Source organism: Oryctolagus cuniculus, chromosome 5, assembly GCF_051225735.1.
Source record: "Oryctolagus cuniculus isolate XC-2025 breed Fujian yellow rabbit chromosome 5, ASM5122573v1, whole genome shotgun sequence".
NCBI lineage: Eukaryota > Metazoa > Chordata > Mammalia > Lagomorpha > Leporidae > Oryctolagus > Oryctolagus cuniculus.
In genome coordinates, this window is record NC_142871.1 from 143,953,501 (window position 1) to 143,970,746 (window position 17,246).

A 17,246-nucleotide genomic window follows, 5' to 3' on the forward strand; every position below is an offset into this window, starting at 1 on the left:
ACACGCACAGAGGGCGCTATCCTGGAGAGACACACCCTCACGGCCAAGGTCAGGAGTGAGAACAAACTTTGACTCTGCTAAGCCACTGAGAGTTTAGGGTTGGTCATCTCTGCCACAAGCACTCACCCTATCCCAAGGCCACAGCGTTCACGTTCTCTTTGGCAGTGGAACTTGGGTACTAACCATCTCCTGAAGGCTCACATAGTTCCTGCCTTTACTCCTTTTAATACCCTCAATCATACTTTAAGGCCTCTTCCGGGGAGGCAGGGACCTTGGCCCTGCTGCTCCATCTCTGATTCACCTCCACACCCCCACATTCCCCCAAATTTAGAAGCAAGCCTTGCGCATGGCAGCTGTTTAAGTCCTAATTGATGATTTGGAATTTTCCCACTAGTTAATAACTCCCAACAATATAACAACAATGGCTTATTTCCATGAACCAACACCGCCACCCTGCTGCAGGCAGGGTCATCGGGAGGAAGTGCAATGGCCACACCAAGGCCTTAGAGACTAACCTCTGAGTTCACTTCCACCATGGCCTCAGGATTCTGTGTCAACCGCAGCTAATCACAGGCTGCAGTGGGGATCGTTTCTTACTCACTTGTGTTGATCCCAACATCTTTGGAGCTATTTAAAGACCTAGCTCTGGGCTTCTAGGATTCTCATTCATTCACAGAACTAGTGTCTGAGAGGCAGCAGAAAATAAAGGCTTAATATATGAGCCCATGGGTCAGCTGCTCAACCTCTTTATGTCCCCTTTGTTTTCTTACCTAAACAAAGGAGGGTCAAAACACATCTTGTAAGCTGTTATGAGATTCATGCAAGTTAATGTATACATGATATTTAGAAAGTTTAAGTACTACCAATCAGCAATACCTTGGATGCTGTAAAAGTGTTTAAAATGCTACCATTAGCCACTGGGTACCTACAATATGATGGATGAATTCATTGTTAAAAACTGCTTTGAAGTTGTTTTTTTTTTTTTCATAATATCCATTTTCCATGAAAAATTCTAAGAAACATTTCTTTTTCTTTATTTGAAAGGTAGGCAGTGAGAGACAGAGAAACTCGGAGATCTTCCATTTACTGGTTCTCTCCCCAAATGCTTTCATTAGCAGGGCACTCTGTTTCAAGGGAGCTTATGATTTAACAAAGGTGAATAAATGAAGTGTTACAGAGCCAGAGAGAGAGAATGCCTTGCTGCATACATACACACATGCACACCTGTACACGCACACACTGATGCACACATGCATACAAGGGTACTTCAAAAAGTCCAAGGAAAATGGAATTAAAGAATAACTTGATTTTGGTGCAGAAACTTTTCAAATCCATGCACATGAAGGATCTTCAAAATGGCCATGGGAAAAGGCAGGTGTTTGGTGCAGGGGTAATAATGCCCTATGGGACACCCACATCCCATATCAAGTGCCTGGTTTTGAATCCCAACTCTTTTTCTGATTCTGGCTTCCTGCTACTGTGCATCCTGGGAGGCAGCAATAACTGGGTCGCTGCCACCCACGTGGGAGACTCAGATTGAGTCTCTTATGAGTGCAGCTCACTTATGCTCTCTTTCAAATAAAAAATAAATTGGTTCATGGAAATGCATATTATTCAAAAGCATTCATGAACATCAAAATCTTTTTAATAGTAATGCTTAGTATATGTATTTTTTAACATTGTTTTCATCTACTTGAGAAATAGAAAGTGAAAGAGAGAGAGTGAGAGAGAGAGTGAGAGAGAGAGAGAGAGAGAGAGAATCTTCCATCTGCCGGCTCACTCTCAAATTCTCAAATACCCACAACAGCTAGGAATGGGCCAGGCTGAAGTCAGGAGCCAGGAACTCCATTTGGGTCTCCCATGTGGATGTTAGGGGCCCAAGCACTTGAGCCATCATCTGTCGCATACCAGGATGCATTAACAGGAAGCTGAATCAGAGAAGGAGCAGAGGGACCAGTGTTGTGGCTCAGGAGGTTAAAGCCATGGCTTGCAGCACTGGCATCCCATAAGGGCATTGGTTCAAATTCCAGCTGCTCTACTTCCAATCCAGCTCCCTGCTAATGTGCCTGGGAAAGCAGTAGAAGATGGTCCAAGTCTTTGGGCCCCTTTACCTACATGGGAAACACAGAAGAAGCTCTTGGCTTTGGCCTGGTCCAGCCCTGGTTGTTGCAGCCATTTGGGGAGTGAACTAGAGGATGGAAGAGCTCATGCTCTCTCTTTCTCTCTGTAACTCTGCTTCTCCAATAAATAAATCTTTCAAAAAAAAAAAAGGAAAAGGAAAGAACAGGGACTTGAATTAGAACGCTAACATGTGATGCAAAGGGCCCAAGCTGTGACTTAATGCACTGTGCCACAACACTTGTCCTGGACTATCAAGATTTTTAACATCAAAATAAACTTACCTTTTCACTCCAATTCCACGGATTTTCCAAAGCATCCCCCTAAATACACACAAGAGGGTACACACATGCACACATACAACTTCTCACTACTGGTGAGTGACAGAGCATGAATGTGTTTGTGCTTCTTGTACTTGGAGGAAGGGACACCAGGAACGGCTCCAGGGCAACCTTGAAGGCTGAACTCAGGCCTTGGAACCTAAATAGGTGCTTGCCAGGCAAGTCAGGGCCCAGGGATGCCCAGGCAATCAAGGAGTGTGAGCAGAGGCATCAAGCGCTTTTCTTCGTTTACTCATTTAACAAGTATGTATCAAGTGTCTCCTCTGTGCCTGGCCCAGCGTTAGAGACAGGGATACAGCAGCAAGTGAAACAGGTTCCTGCCTTCACTGAGCTAACGTTCTAATAAAAGAGACCATCCTTATACTAGTGAACCAATACACAAGCCCAAGAACTATGCAGAAACACGATGGGTCAGGTGACCAGACAGGGCTGGAACGGTCTTCCTGCCTGAGCTGTGAGGGCAGATGCGTGCACAGAGCAGGAGGGAGACACCACTGCTCACCTCGCTGTGTTCTCTGGGGAAGACTTTCCTTAAAGCCCCTTGGCCTCTGGTGCCACCTTCTTCCCCCCGGTGTACAGAGTTACCTGGCTGGGGGCTAAGTGGTAACATGGTCCACGCCTCCCCTGGGGTAGAGAGGACTCCACTGGACGGAGTTGTTCTGTGGCGATTATTTTGCTCTCTTTCCCTTCTTTCTCCACACAGACGATGGCTTGAAGACTCAGCCCCTGCCTGCAGGTGCACGATCACCAGGACTACACTGGGGAGCTGGAGGAGACAGGGTGGGGGTGCAACTCCTCAGGGAGGCATTTTGGCGTCCACCTGCTTTTTGAGTTTTGTCTTATTTGTCAGTTGCCTCAGAACTTGGGAGGGGAAGAGAAATCTTTTAAGATAAAAGTTTATATAAGAGGAAAAAAACCTTCCCTCCCTCAAAACTAAATTAGGCATCGCTATCCTCATCTATCAAACCTGTCACCTTAATGAAAACTCCTTCAAATCTCCCACTTAATAGCTCCAAAGGCACAGCTAGACTGCAAAGTCTGGTCCCAAAAGGCAAATTCAACAGACAGTGTGAACTGGGAGGTGGAGCAGAAACCAGGATTTCAACACTGGGACAGAACCCAGGTCCAGGGTTCACAGCCAGTTGCCACAAAGAGGGGGTGGGGAAACATGATACCTTGACAGTCTCACCTTGAGACTTTATGGCCACATTTTTTTAAAAACCACAAGAGAAGAATCTCTTGAAATGATCTTTTCTTTAGAAATTTAAAAAATACTTTCAATATATGTACACACTTGCCTTCCAACTTCCTTGAGAGATACAATGAGAATATAATGTTATCAAGAACAAATATTAATGGCATGGAACCATCTATCTGTAGGGCTCAGTTCTCAGCATTCAAGGTTTCTTTTTATGATAACAGAGAGGGCAGGGCCAGTGCTGTGGCACAGCAGGTTAAGCCAAGGCCTGCAACACTGGCATCCCATACGAGTGCCAGTTCCAGTCCTTGCTGCTTTACTTCTGATCCAGCTCTCTGCTAATACGACTGGGAAAGCCTGGGTCCAGGTGTTTGGTCCCCCTGCTACCTACATGGGAGAATCCCCACAGCCACTTGGAGTTTCTGGTGGCTGGCTTAGACCTGGTCCAGACCTGGCTGCTGTGACCATGTAGGGAGTGAACCAGCAGATGTCCCCAAAGCAACAGACATTAAGGGGTGCAGGACGAGAGTCCAATGCATGGCAAAGGTTTCCTTTAAACACTTCAGGAATTCAGAGCGCTGGGAACAGAGCGCTTAAGATGATTTCTCGAAGGATTTATAGATGGAAAACACCAGCGACGCGGTAAAGCCACAACTCCCCATTAGGGGGAGAGACAACAATTAGAAGTTGCATGTCTGGCAGAAGAAGCTCCTAAAAGGACAGAAACGGGTCTGGCATTCCTCTGTGCAGCCCTACTGTGCCTGGCACTGTGGTGCACACTGGTGGGTGCAGCCTCATTCTGGAGCACCTACAACAAGCTCTCGGCCCCCCGTAGCCGCCCACCTTCCAGCCAAGAGCATTGGCCTCAATGACCAGGAAATGCCCCCCTCCCTGGTTGTGCCATTCTGCACAGGGATGAGGAGAAGCTCACACTCTCCACCCCGACCCTGCCAGGGAGGCAGGACCAGCTCTGCTCACATAGGCAGAATCTACGACAGGCTGCGCTCTCTCCCTCATCGAGTTGCAAGCTTGATGGGACAGAAGGCAAGTGCCCGCAGCAGAGACTGAGCAACACAAAGTCCACATCCTGAGCACTATCACAGGCCCCAGGAAGGGAAGGATCAGCTGGAAAGGCAAAGGGGCTTCACCCAGGTCTGTGCTCCCCTGCCCAGGAAGCGCTGGCTGCCACAGGCATCAGGGTTGTTCTGGCTGCACAGACATGTTGCTATGGAACCAGTGCATCCACTGCCACTTGGCCTCCAGCAGTGCTAGCAAAACGTTTCCCCGGCTTCCCTTACAGGGATGATGTGGACGGCAGCGAGGCTCGGGCTGAGACAGAGGCGACGCAGCTCTCGGGGTCCAGCCCCACTGCATGCGTGACACAGAACCCAGAGCCTTCGTGTTTTATATGACGGACATGTATGCCGGCACCCGCCTCTGACTGCCACGGCTTCTGTGGGTGCCAAGCTCCTCCCCCCAAGTCGGAAAAGCAAAGGTGTGTGACATTTTGGGTAATAATTTAATGCCTCCAGAGTCATGGAATGAAGCCACTCAGGACCCCAGTAGGAAATCAAAGTTGCCTCTGGTGGTCTGCCTGCAGACAGGGGACCTTCCTTTCTCTCCTTTCTCATTTCTGTTCTCAGAACCCCTCCAGCAGTTCCTTCTTCCCCTAAAAGAGCAGTACAATGCCGGCCTGGAGTTTGGTATTTTTTCCCCTTTTCCTAAGCGCCTTAATTGTCCCTTACATTCTTGTCTTATGAATTCATGATTCTCCAGAGCCCTTAATATTCCCCAGAGCATGCAACGTCCCACTTACATTGTAGTGCACCCTGGGGACGCACTTTTGGGCTTCTCTCGGATAAGATGGGGAAAATGTGGACCTTCAAACTCACTGAACTTCTCATAAATGCACATTTGTGCCAGGAGCAGGGAACTTTTTTCTGCCGAGAGCCATTTGGATACTTATAACACCATCTCATGGGCCGCACAAAATTATCAATCTAAAAATCAGCTGGCTATAGATTTATTGAACTTTGAATCTCACCTGTGGCTGCCTTGGCACAACCAGGCTAAATGATTCCTCGAGCCTTATACGGCCTGTGGGCTGGATGTTCCCCCCAAGTATAGACTCGGCATTTGGGGACCAGGGAGATCAATACTAGGGTAACAGGCAGGTAATCCCTCAGTGAATCAGAATCCCATGTCTTAAACTCTGGTCAATATACAGGCAGACACCAGATCACCACCACATCCTGATATGGAGATATTCCAAGTTCCATAAAAATGACTCCAGTCCAGCCCACATGTGTTAAGAAGTAATTCATGGGGCCAGTGCTGTGACATAGTGGGTAAAACTGCCACCTGCAGTGCTGGCATCCCATATGGGTACTGGTTTGAGTCCTGGCTGTTCCACTTCTGATCCAGCTCTCTGCTATGGCCTGGAAAGCAGAAGATGACCCAAGTCCTTGAGTCCCTGTACCCCAACGTGGAGACCTGGAAGAAGCTCCTGGATCCTGGTTTTGGATCAGTCCAGCACTAGCTCTTTAGGCTATTTGGGGAGTGAACCAGTGGATGGAAGACCTCTTTCTCTCTGCCTCTGCCTCTCTGTAACTCTGCCTTTCAAATAAATAAATGTCTTTAAAAAAAAATAAAAAAGAAGTAAATCATTTGACAAGTGGCATAGACAGGCTCTCGGCACCACATGGAGACCAATCTTTGGGTAAGATGAAGTGTTTGGCAAATAAGTGCACTTAGTTCACCAACATAAATGTATGCAATTCAGAACCAGACCGAGCACAGGACTCCTGCAAAGCCCCACAGGCAAGTCCACCTGTGCGAATGCCAGCAGAGACTCAGGTTCTCACATTCCTCTCCATCTCTCTGTGAAACACTGCTCTTATGGAAAAGTCAACATCACTTTTTTTTAAACAACCAAAAAAAGTATTTTCCTGGAAGAATGTGTTCTGTACTACCAGAAGCCTGTTAACTATGACTCTGCAGGTGCAGGTGGCGCGTGCAGGTCTGCATCTTGCCAGCCCACAGCTGCCAGTGTACCGCGGCTTCTGGCTGCAAACCAGATGTGCCACGAGTGTTGGCACATGGCCACGTTGCAAACGCAGGGGGCTGGAAGGGGCACAAAGGAATACACACCATCTCAGAGGAAGTCTCTAACACAAGTTTCCTGGGGACACCCACTCTGCCAACTCCTCTTCGTAGAAGCCAGGGATGACCGCTACAAAGTTCAACAGCTTCATGGCTTCACTCCTGACTCTCACCTTAGAACCATCTAGATTTGTCCACTTCCTCAACCTCTGGGCATAAAAATCAGCTGTGTCCCAGGGTGAGGCCAATTGCTCTCACATCCCAGTGCTAAAGCCCCCAACAGGTGACTTTAAGCCCTTTGGGCCTCGCCTGGCTCATGTGCACTTTGGGCCATCATCAGGCAGCCCGAGAGATCGCATCTAGGGCTCATAGCCTATTATTCTTTACCATGAGATAGTGCAATAATGGGAACAAGATGGTTTCCCCTGGCACTGTGCACAAGTCACTAAAAGAAACTTAACTTCCTTGCTCGGCCCCTCTGCTAGCTGGACAAGGTACCAGCAAGGATGCGGACAACTCACAAGAGGCAAAGCACGGGAATGGCTAAAAGACACGGCAAAAAAGTCTCCGAGAGAAATCATCCCATCTTAAGAACAAGCACAGTGAGGGGGAGTGTGGAAGAGCAGAAAGAACGGCTTGGTTCCAAGCGGAAGAAAACATCTGCGGGATGCAGCCAGCAGACACCTGTTCCTGGAGCATCGCAATAATTGGAACAAATGCCGACGTGGCGAAGACACAGGTGGAGGGCTGAAAGGGTCACTCACTCTGCGAAAACAGCAGGTTGGTTTTCTTTTCGCCAAGACAATTTTGGGCTATTCTCTTTGGAAAACTGGAAGAGAAAAAAAAACACATTAATTCATTTTCCAAATCAGGGCAGGTATACAGGCCTGGAGATTATAGGGCAACAGCACCTAAGAATGAGGGGTATGCACACTGGTTTGATTGACCACACACAGATTTGTAAAACAGAGCTTTCAACAATCCATGGGTAGAAAATAATCGCACATGTGATTTTATTTATTTTTTTTGACAGGCAGAGTTAGACAATGAGAGAGAGAGACCGAAAGGTCTTCCTTCCGTTGGTTCACTCCCCAAATGGCCACTATGGCAGGTGCGCTGCGCTGATCCGAAGCCAGGAGGCAGGTGCTTCCTCCTGGTCTCCCAAGTGGGTGCAGGGCCCAAGCACTTGGGCCATCCTCCACTGCCTTCCTGGGCCACAGCAGAGAGCTGGACTGGAAGAGGAGCAACCGGGACAGAACCGGCGCCCCAACCAGGACTAGAACCCGGAGTACCGGCACCGCAGGTAGAGGATTAGCCTAGTGAGCCGCGGTGCCGGCCACATGTGATTATTAATTATAAAATGTGTGCTCCTTAGGACAAGGAACATCCTTGCATGTTGGGGTGGCTGGGAAGTCCTGTCTTGCATGTCCACCCTGGAGGTGAATAAAAGCACCTTAACTTAAATAACCCACGTGTGTACTTTGCACTGTCCAGAACAGCAGCCACTACCCACAGCAATGCATAACAAGGCTCCTATGGGGACGAAGAGTTCACAGAGAAGCACGGAAGGCCACAGATCAAGCCAACCGAGTAACCGTGTGAGGAAGTCACAGTGTCCGAGATACCAACTGGCCACAGCCAGCGTGGGAAAGAACTGAGCTGATGCGAAGCTCGGGCAGAGGAAGCCCAAAGGATGGGGCAGATAAGGGCGTGACAGCAACAGACTGCCTAACCTACACCGCAGAAGGAACTCCACGCACGGCTCCGGTTTTAAACTGTTCCACAGACTGTGTAACAAGGGACCTTTGTGGGTTTAGCAGAGCTGTGAAGCAGGGCTATTCCAGCCTTTGCGGCTCCCCGGGCAGACTCTGCACAATCCCAGAGCCTCTGCGGCTCATTCTACCGCTGGGAAGAGGACCGCTGCCTTCCCGTCCTTTTCCAACAGGAAGTGGATGGTGCTGGCCCTCAGGGTGATGTCACCTCCTCAGGATGTCCCACTAGCTCAAGGCCAGCCTCCCTGCTGCAGTTTCTCAAGATCTCCAGGCCATGCCTCCAGGGTCAGGCGCTACCTGCTACCCTATGAGGGTGCCATCAGCTTGGTGGGGCACGGGGCACCAAGCCAACGTGCCTCCGGAGAGGCAAACACACCACAGGAATATCCTGCAGGCGGGGAAAGTGGGACCCGCTGGCAGAACCTCCGAACACCTTCTCATTTGTAAAGCAACATTTTGCCTTCCACGCACACACATTAAGTGTCTCATCCTAATGACAGACAAGATGTCGACAGGCAGGATGAAACACATCACGAACGCTGACTTCAGTGTGAGGCCATAGGCTGCATCTGAGTCCCGTCACCTCCTCGCCATGCAGCTCCAACTCCTTAAACTCTCTCCTGTCATGTGCATAACTGCAACCATCAAACCTGCTTCCTAGAATGTCAAGTTCATGGTGCAGTGCTTGACATGTGGAAAAGACTTCATAGAAAGGAAAGGCTTTACACCAATGGACATGGCTTATAATTCATAATTGATTGGAACGGGAGGATCTGTTCTGTATTCTCTTTTTCCCCAGCCCCTAAAATTACAGGAGACAAATGAGAACAAAATAACTACTGTAACACAAACAGATCATATAGATATGGGGGGGGGCCCAGAATCCAAATAATACAAATCAAGTCCTTTGTATAATCACTGTTAACATTCTGGGCTGTAATTTGGCCTCAGGCTCTGTCCTGTGCCCAAATATACAGAGTCTATTGTACAAAAACCTATAAAGTTGAATTTATATGCACACCTAGATGCAACTGATTTACAGCACGCTATGATCGCATAGACATGGTTTGGCTGCCTGATACGTTTTTTACTTGTTATACTGAAAAACTCTTATCATCAAGAAATTCAGCTACGTCACATCTTTTAAGGACTTCAAGAACACTGCCTTGAGGAGCTGGCATTGTGGTGCGGCAAGTTGAGCCAACACTCGTGATCTTGGCATTCCACATCAGAGCACCACTTTGAGTCCCACCTGCTCTGCTTCAGATCCAGCTCCCTGCTGATGTGCCTGGGAGGGCAGCAGAAGATGGTTCAAGTACCTGGGTCCCTGCCTCCCCACATAGGAGACCTGGATATTATTCCTAGCTCTGGCTTTGGCCTGACACAACCCTGGATATTGGCGCACTTGGGGAGTGAATCAGCAGATGGAAGATTGATCTCTCTCTTTTTCCCCCTCTTTGTCACTGTCCTTCAAATAAATAGATTATAAAATTTTTAAAAGATTTATTTATGAATTCAAAAGAAAGAAAGAAAGAGAGAGAGAGAGAGAGAGAGAGAGAGAGAGAGAAACAGAAAGATTTCCCATCCACTGGTTCATTTCCCAGATGGCCTCAACTGCTGGGGTTGGGCCAGGCCAAAGCCAGGAGCTTCACCCAGGTCTCCTATGTGGGTGGCAGGAGCCCAAGGACTTGGGCTATCCTCTTCAGCTTTCCCCAGGTCAACAGCAGAGAGTTGGATTGAAAGTGGAGCAGCCAGGACATGAACTGGTGTGCATATGGGATGCCACCATTGTAGGCAACAACTCTACCCACTATACCACAATGCTGGCCCCAAATCTTTTTTTGAAAGGAGTATTCATTGAAAAAAAAAAAACCTAAACCAATAAATATGTACTTGTTAAATTTACAAAATCTACTAAAATCTTCCCCCACATCAATGAAAAAAGCACATTGTGGTAGCATGTGGTTCTTGATCTTCTGCATTTTCTTTAAGATCAAGAAAGGCAGACTGTGTGTGTGTGTGTGTGTGTGTGTATACGTGTATGAAATCTTAACAGTGAAAACTGTTTTGGTTTGAGTGGGTGTAGCCCAGAAGAACAAACACATACAACATGGGGAATATACACAGTAATTATATTTGGTATCCAGTGTTTTGAAAAGGGACAGCACCTTACGAGGAATAATGGTAGCCTCAAGTTTAACAAAGAGTATGTATGTTCAACCTGTTCATGGTAGTCTCTGTGTTGACAAAGAGAAAGGCAAATGAAAACATGGATTCTTCAGGGACTGTAAAAATTAAATCACACAGGGACCTGCATCATGTAGCCACAGGTTAAGCTGCTGCCTGAAGACACCCGCATCCCACACCGAAGCACTGGTTTGAATCTTGGCTGCTCTGCTTCAGATCCAAATCCCTGTTAATGAGCATGGGAAAGCAGTGGATGATGGCCCAAGTAGTTGGGCCCCTGCACCCAACATGGGAGACCCACATGGAGCTGTGGCTTCCTGGCTTCAGCCTAACCCAGCCTCATTCCTTGTGGTCATTTGGGGAGTGAACCAGCAGGTGGGAGATCTCTGTCTCTCCCTTTCTCCAACACTCTGCCTTTCAAATAAATGAAACAAAACTTAAAAGAAATTAAATCCCATGACCTGAAGTTCAAAACCTGACAAAAGAGAATCATGACTCTCCATGATGTATCTGTGTAGTGCCATATTTCTGGTCTAATTTCCTTCTTAAGGCAATGGTGGGCTTGTAAAACATACACGAAAGGCTCTGTTTGAGTCACAGAACACTGTGCCACACCTGTGAGAGTGACAGGCAGCCTTTCAGGAAAATGATGGAGGAGGGGCCTGGGGAGCAAGTGCATGCTCTCCACAGTGTGCAGTGGATTCCTCCTAGGTGGGAACTTCAAGAGTTTGTGGAAAACTGAATTAACTGGTAAGTATATTTTGGTTAAAAAAAATGAGACCTTTGCATGTGAGAGGTCTTCAACAAGTTAATGGAAAAATGTACATTAGAAAAAAACTGCAGGATTTCAACATTTTTTCATAACAAAAATAAATTTGTTTTAATGCAAATTTCCATGAACTCTTTGAAGCACCCTTACAGAGTTTGGTTTGTGAAATCTGAGTGCATAACAAATGATAGATGGCAGCCCTTTTACATGCTACTTTACAACAGCAATCCCTATGTGTTGCATCCTTGGTCCAGCTTATACAACTTGTGCTGGGAGTCATTCTCTTAGGAGGGATTTCTACTGCGCTACGTTGGCCATCTGAAATAGAATCAACATTAGGAAATGAGAAGACAGACTTTAAATTTTGGCAATGGATAGAATCAGAGAGAGTATTTCTCTTCGACAACTCACACCAGAGATTAACTCTATCATAGGAGATGAACTGAGCTACTTTGAACAAATCTCTCTTTAAAAAAAAATTGAGAGACACAGAGAGAGAGTGAGCTCCCATCCATTGGTTTACTCCCCCAAATGTCTGCAAGGACTCACTGGAGCTGGGCTGGGGCTGGAGCTGGGAGCCAGGAATACAATCCAGGTCTCCCATATGGGTGGCAGGGACCCAACTGTTTGAGCCATCCTGCATTAGCAGGGAGCTGGAGTCAGGAGCCAGGACCAGGAGCCAGATACTCTGATGTAGAATGCAGGCATCTTAACTGGCATCTTAATCCCCGGTGTAAACATTCATGGCTGAGCAATTTTCTTGTTGGTGCAATCCAGGAGCTGGTGAGGCATCTCTGAGTTGAACAGTGAACTCCCTATAGGAACAGAGATTTTGTTTTTGTCCACCTATCTTGTGGTCCTGCTTTCCCCATGAGTGAGCACCAGATGGTTGTGTCATATGCTATATATCTTTCAAAGCTAAATTAGACACATTCTTAAATTTCCTTTCAAAGGGACCTGTGCATCCTCTAAAGACATACACATAACACATGTCCTATATAGAAGACCTGCCTTAAAGCTTGTAGTTTAGATGCCAGCATCCTCATCCAATTATGTGCCTCTGATAAATACAACCTGCTACCGAATGTTCCACAGTGGCTAGAGTTTTGGACTACTGACCTTGGAGTGTGTTCTATCATCCTGAGTAAGCCTTCAACTCCTTAATATTAGCTATGACCATTTATTGAGTGGTTAATTTGTGCTGAAAAATTCTGATCTACAATCTCTATTCCAGACAATATCTCTGTAAAACAGGTCCTTGGGAGCCCCATTGTCCTGGAGAGGAAGACGAAGGTCAAGAAATAAACCAGTAACCCATAACCAGTGAGAGGAAGAGCTGGATTTTACAGGGTCTCCCAGAGAGAAGAGGTGAGCTCCCTGGAACCCTGAACGTGAGTTTTTATAGTAAAGTCTCAACACAGAAGCTCTCTGTCAGACACAAACAACACACGCTTGCTTTCAACAAACAAGCAGATATTTCTTTTGGGTTATTTTTGGGGGGTGGCAAGCGAAGATGCTAGAACAAAAGTTACCCACGACAGCCAGTGTGGAGTCGGCGCCAGGCAAGCGTTCCTCAGGCAGAACAGCAGGCCCAAAGTGCTGACAGTTGCAACGACACAAAATGTAGCCTTGGCAAGTCAGTCTAACAATTACTTTGCATCATTCTGATTATGAGCCACAAGCATGCAATCAACAGCAGAGAGACGATCTTAAATGATCTCCATCAGCATTTTACTTTAGTTATCAAAGCGTGGCAGATTGAACACACGCTCATCTGACCTAAAAGGCAATGTTGATCACCCAAACACAAAGAATGCGCAAGAATAATAATGGGGCAAGCGCACCGGCCTTGCTGGAGGGCCCTGAGCTAGAAGAGAGGAATTTTATTACATTTAACTTTTCTATTTGATACCACAGAGCAGACAAATGTTATTCATGTTTTTCTCATCTGTTACATTTATCTACATTGTAACTCGATTTAAACTGAGTTCAGAGTTAAGCGAGTTCATGAATTCCCCTATTCTTACCATCATTTGCTGTGCATAACACTACCAGGAGCATTATTAATACCCCTTGGTTCATTTCTGTGGGTAGTCATCTCCCCTACTCTGTGACCCAGCTCTGATTTTTGTATAATTTATCTGTGTATTTCCAATACATTACCCAGTGTCTGTCACCTATAGTAGGCAGTCAAAATATGCTGAAATGAGTGAACTCTGATGGGACATGCTAACCAAGTTCATGGGCAGCCCCCAAGTTGAAGAAGTCACTAAAATTTCAAAGGGCAATATTTGAATCCCAAAACTTATTAAAAATGAAAAACATGATTGTAAATATATACCATAAGAGATAGTAGATGTCTAACCTTAATAAACAAAAACATACAAGTATAAAACTAAGGAAACATTGCTCTCATCATATTGGCTAAAGAAAATCATTTGCAAACAGACTCTTACCAGAACTCTTTTCTCTCTCTCTCTCTCTTTTTTTTTTTTTTTTTTTTTTTTTTTTTTTTTTTTGATAGGCAGAGTGGACATTGAGAGAGAGAAAGAGAGAGACAGAGAGAAAGGTCTTCCTTTACCATTGGTTCACCCTTCAATGGCTGGTGCAGCGCGCTGCAGCCGGTGCACCGCGCTGATCCGAAGCCAGGAGCCAGGTGCTTCTCCTGGTCTCCCATGGGGTGCAGGGCCCAAGGACCTGGGCCATCCTCCACTGCACTCCCGGGCCACAGCAGAGAGCTGGCCTGGAAGAGGGGCAACCGGGACAGAATCTGGCGCCCTGACCGGGACTAGAACCCGGTGTGCCAGCGTTGCAGGCAGAGGATTAGCCTAGTGAGCCGCGGCGCCGGCCCAGAACTCTTTTCTCAACATTAAAGTTTAAAATTTAAGGGGGAAATACTACGCTGGCAGTAGTTGTCAAGGAAAGTAATTTAAATCATTACAGATTGAAGAGCCAAATTCTAGAAAAGAAATACTGACTATTATACTCCAGAAAAAAAAGGAGGTCAACTTTCCTCTTCAAAAAGTAAAAACGAAGGGAGACAATTTGTGATGCACCCATACTATGACTTCCAATGTCTTCCACTTCACCAACTAATGCCACTGGGGCAGTGAGTTTCTATGGAAGGGGATAAGAACCATTTTGCCTTCAGATAAATGCCATATCTGCCACAAAAGACCATTCACTAGGTCAACCCACTGTTGGGCTCCTATCTGGACTGTACAAAATGACCACCCCACCATTTTATGGAAGAAAACTTCTATAGGTAGATGGCAACCTGGCTTTATGATTTCCTGGGTGTCTGTCTGTGGATATGTGTTTGCACAGGGTTTTCAGTGATCTCAAAGTATATCGTATACAATTTTTATGTTTCAAATAGCTCCCATATGCTGCTTCACTCCCCAAATGGCCACATTGGCTGGGAATTCAGGTACTCCAATGTGAAAAGGTAGCATTTTAAATGGTTTCTTACCCAACCCCTCCTACATAATCTTCAAAAGTCAATGTTTAATACTCTCCAATTGCCAAAACACACCACCTAAACTCTTCAAGAACAGTTCCATAGAGCTGAACAATTCTTCTAGCAACTAACATAAGCTTATTATATGAATGGTCAAGGGCCTGGACAGAAGGTGTGACACAATCAGCAAGCCACTGTCTCACAATGCCACAATTGGGAATCCCCCAGAGGTCAGGGAAGAGGAGCAGGGTGTCGTGTTTAGGGTGAAAGGCAGCAAGTCTTCTTGCTGCACGCGATGGCATGTCCCTTTCCTCTAACTTCTCCCAGTGCAGGCAGAGACCACAGTTACTTCACCAAAGTTTAGCTAAGATAGGAAATCCCACAGGGAAAAGGCAGAAGTTCAGTTCTGTGACTTTCAAAAGGGTTATGAGAGCTGGAAAGGTTCCCATCACCTCTGCCGGCATCATGATGCTAAGGACGCAAAAGCTCTCACATCAATCAAGCAACAAAGGCTTAAGGACCCCGCTCTGGACACAAAGCTGGAGTTCAGTAAATTCTTCAAAGCACAGCATCTCGTATCTGGATGAGCCTCATGGCTTTCAAAGTGATCAAGCCTAGAGTCAACAGCAGACAACATCACTACATTATGTAAATGGTTTTTAAAATGGTATCTCTTAAATGTCTAAACAGCTAGAAGCTGGCAAGCCTTTTACTGTAAAGGGCCATACAACATGCGCATTTGGCTTTATGTGCCAGACAATCTCTGTAGCAGCAACTACTCAATCTTCCTGTGTAGCACAAAAGCAGCTGTGGACAATACTACACAAATGGGGCTGTCAATGTCTTAATAAAACTTTATTTACAGGAGCCAGCATGGTGGCATAGTAGGTAACTCTGGCATCCCATATGGCCTAAGAAAAGCAGTGGAAGATGGCCCAAGTATTTGGACCCCTGCCACTCATGTGGAATACCTAGAAAAAGCTCCCAGCTCCTGATTCCAGCCTGCCCCAGCCCCGGCCCATGCAGTCACCTGGGGAGTAGCCCAGCAGATGCAAGATTTCTCTTTCTGCCTCTTCCCTTTCTCTAACTCTTTAAAATAAATAAATCTTAAAAAAAAAAAAAAAAAAAAACTTTCTTTACAAACATAGGAGTGGTCATGGTCCAGTGAATCAACCCTTGGTCTATAATATCTTCTTGGGGAATTATAAGATGAAATTTCAGCTTCCTTCTTTTCCCAAATAGGTATTTTTATTTAGTAAAAGTCAGATGACAATATCTCACCAAAAGCAGTCAGTGGCTTAGTGGGGCAGGGTCCACCCTCAATGTTCCTCCACCACAAGCAGTCAAGGACACATCCAAGAGTGCCATGTGGAGTTTCCCAGCGTGGCAAGCCACTGTGTACTCTTCAACAGGCTGCCCCACAGGATCCCAGACAACTGCTCAGCAGCCTCAGGAAGCAGTGTACTTACTATCCAGGCAAGCAAGAAAACCCTGGCGCAACAACAAAACAATCAACCAGATGGGCAAAGGAATTGGCATTGATCTATAAAGAATATATACAACTGGCCAATAAGCACATGACTAGATGCTCAACATCACTAATCATTAGGAAAATGCAAATCAAGGCCTCAATGAAATACCATTTCACACCCACTAGGATGACTTCTATAAAAACCAAGCACCCAAGAAAAAGAACCAAAACTCTAGAAAATAAGGGGTGCTGGAGAAACTGGAAAATGTGTGCACTACTGGTGGAAATGTTAAATGGTACAGCTACTATGGAAAATACCATGACTGTTCCTGAAAAAATTAAAATATTACCATATGATTCAGCAATTCCATTTCTGGGTATAGACACGAAAGAATTGAAAACAGGAACCCAAACTGCTATTTGTACATCTAGGTTCATAGCAGTAATGTTCAAAATAACCAAAAGGTAGAAGCAACCCAAGTGTCCACTGAGAGATGAATGGATAAGCAAAAATATACATGTATGTGTGCATATGTGTATATGTATATGTAGATACATACATACACATAGGCAATGGACGACTATTCAGCCTTCAAGAGAAAGGAAATTCTTACACGTTAGGACCTGGATAAAACTTCAGGTTTATGTTAAGTGAAATAAGCATAGTACATTCAGGTTTATGTTAAGTGAAATAAGCCAGTCACAAGAAAGACAAATACCATATGATCAAATACTGCAGGAGGTATTTGGAGTAGTCAAATTCATACAGACAGAAGTGGGATGCTGGTTGTGAGGTCTGGGGGAAGGGCAATGACGAGTTACTGTTGA

At 46.0% G+C, this 17,246-nt stretch overlaps 1 protein-coding gene across 28 annotated transcripts in view; it reads right to left on the reverse strand.

Annotated features, from left to right (window-relative positions):
* The window catches only part of ATXN1 (ataxin 1), a 451,593-nt gene that overhangs the window by 209,698 nt on the left and 224,649 nt on the right, over nt 1-17,246 (reverse strand). For 23 of the 28 annotated variants that reach the window (XM_051832601.3, XM_089333314.1, XM_089333289.1 and 20 more), the window contains one exon: nt 7,524-7,588. The exons of 2 other annotated variants lie outside the window; for them this stretch is intronic. The gene's annotated coding sequence lies outside the window, so the exon portion shown is untranslated. Of the gene's footprint in view, nt 1-3,044; nt 3,226-7,443; nt 7,589-17,246 lie in introns of all 28 variants that reach the window. 3 more of the 28 variants (XM_089333297.1, XM_089333312.1, XM_051832592.3) reach the window with 2 other exon arrangements.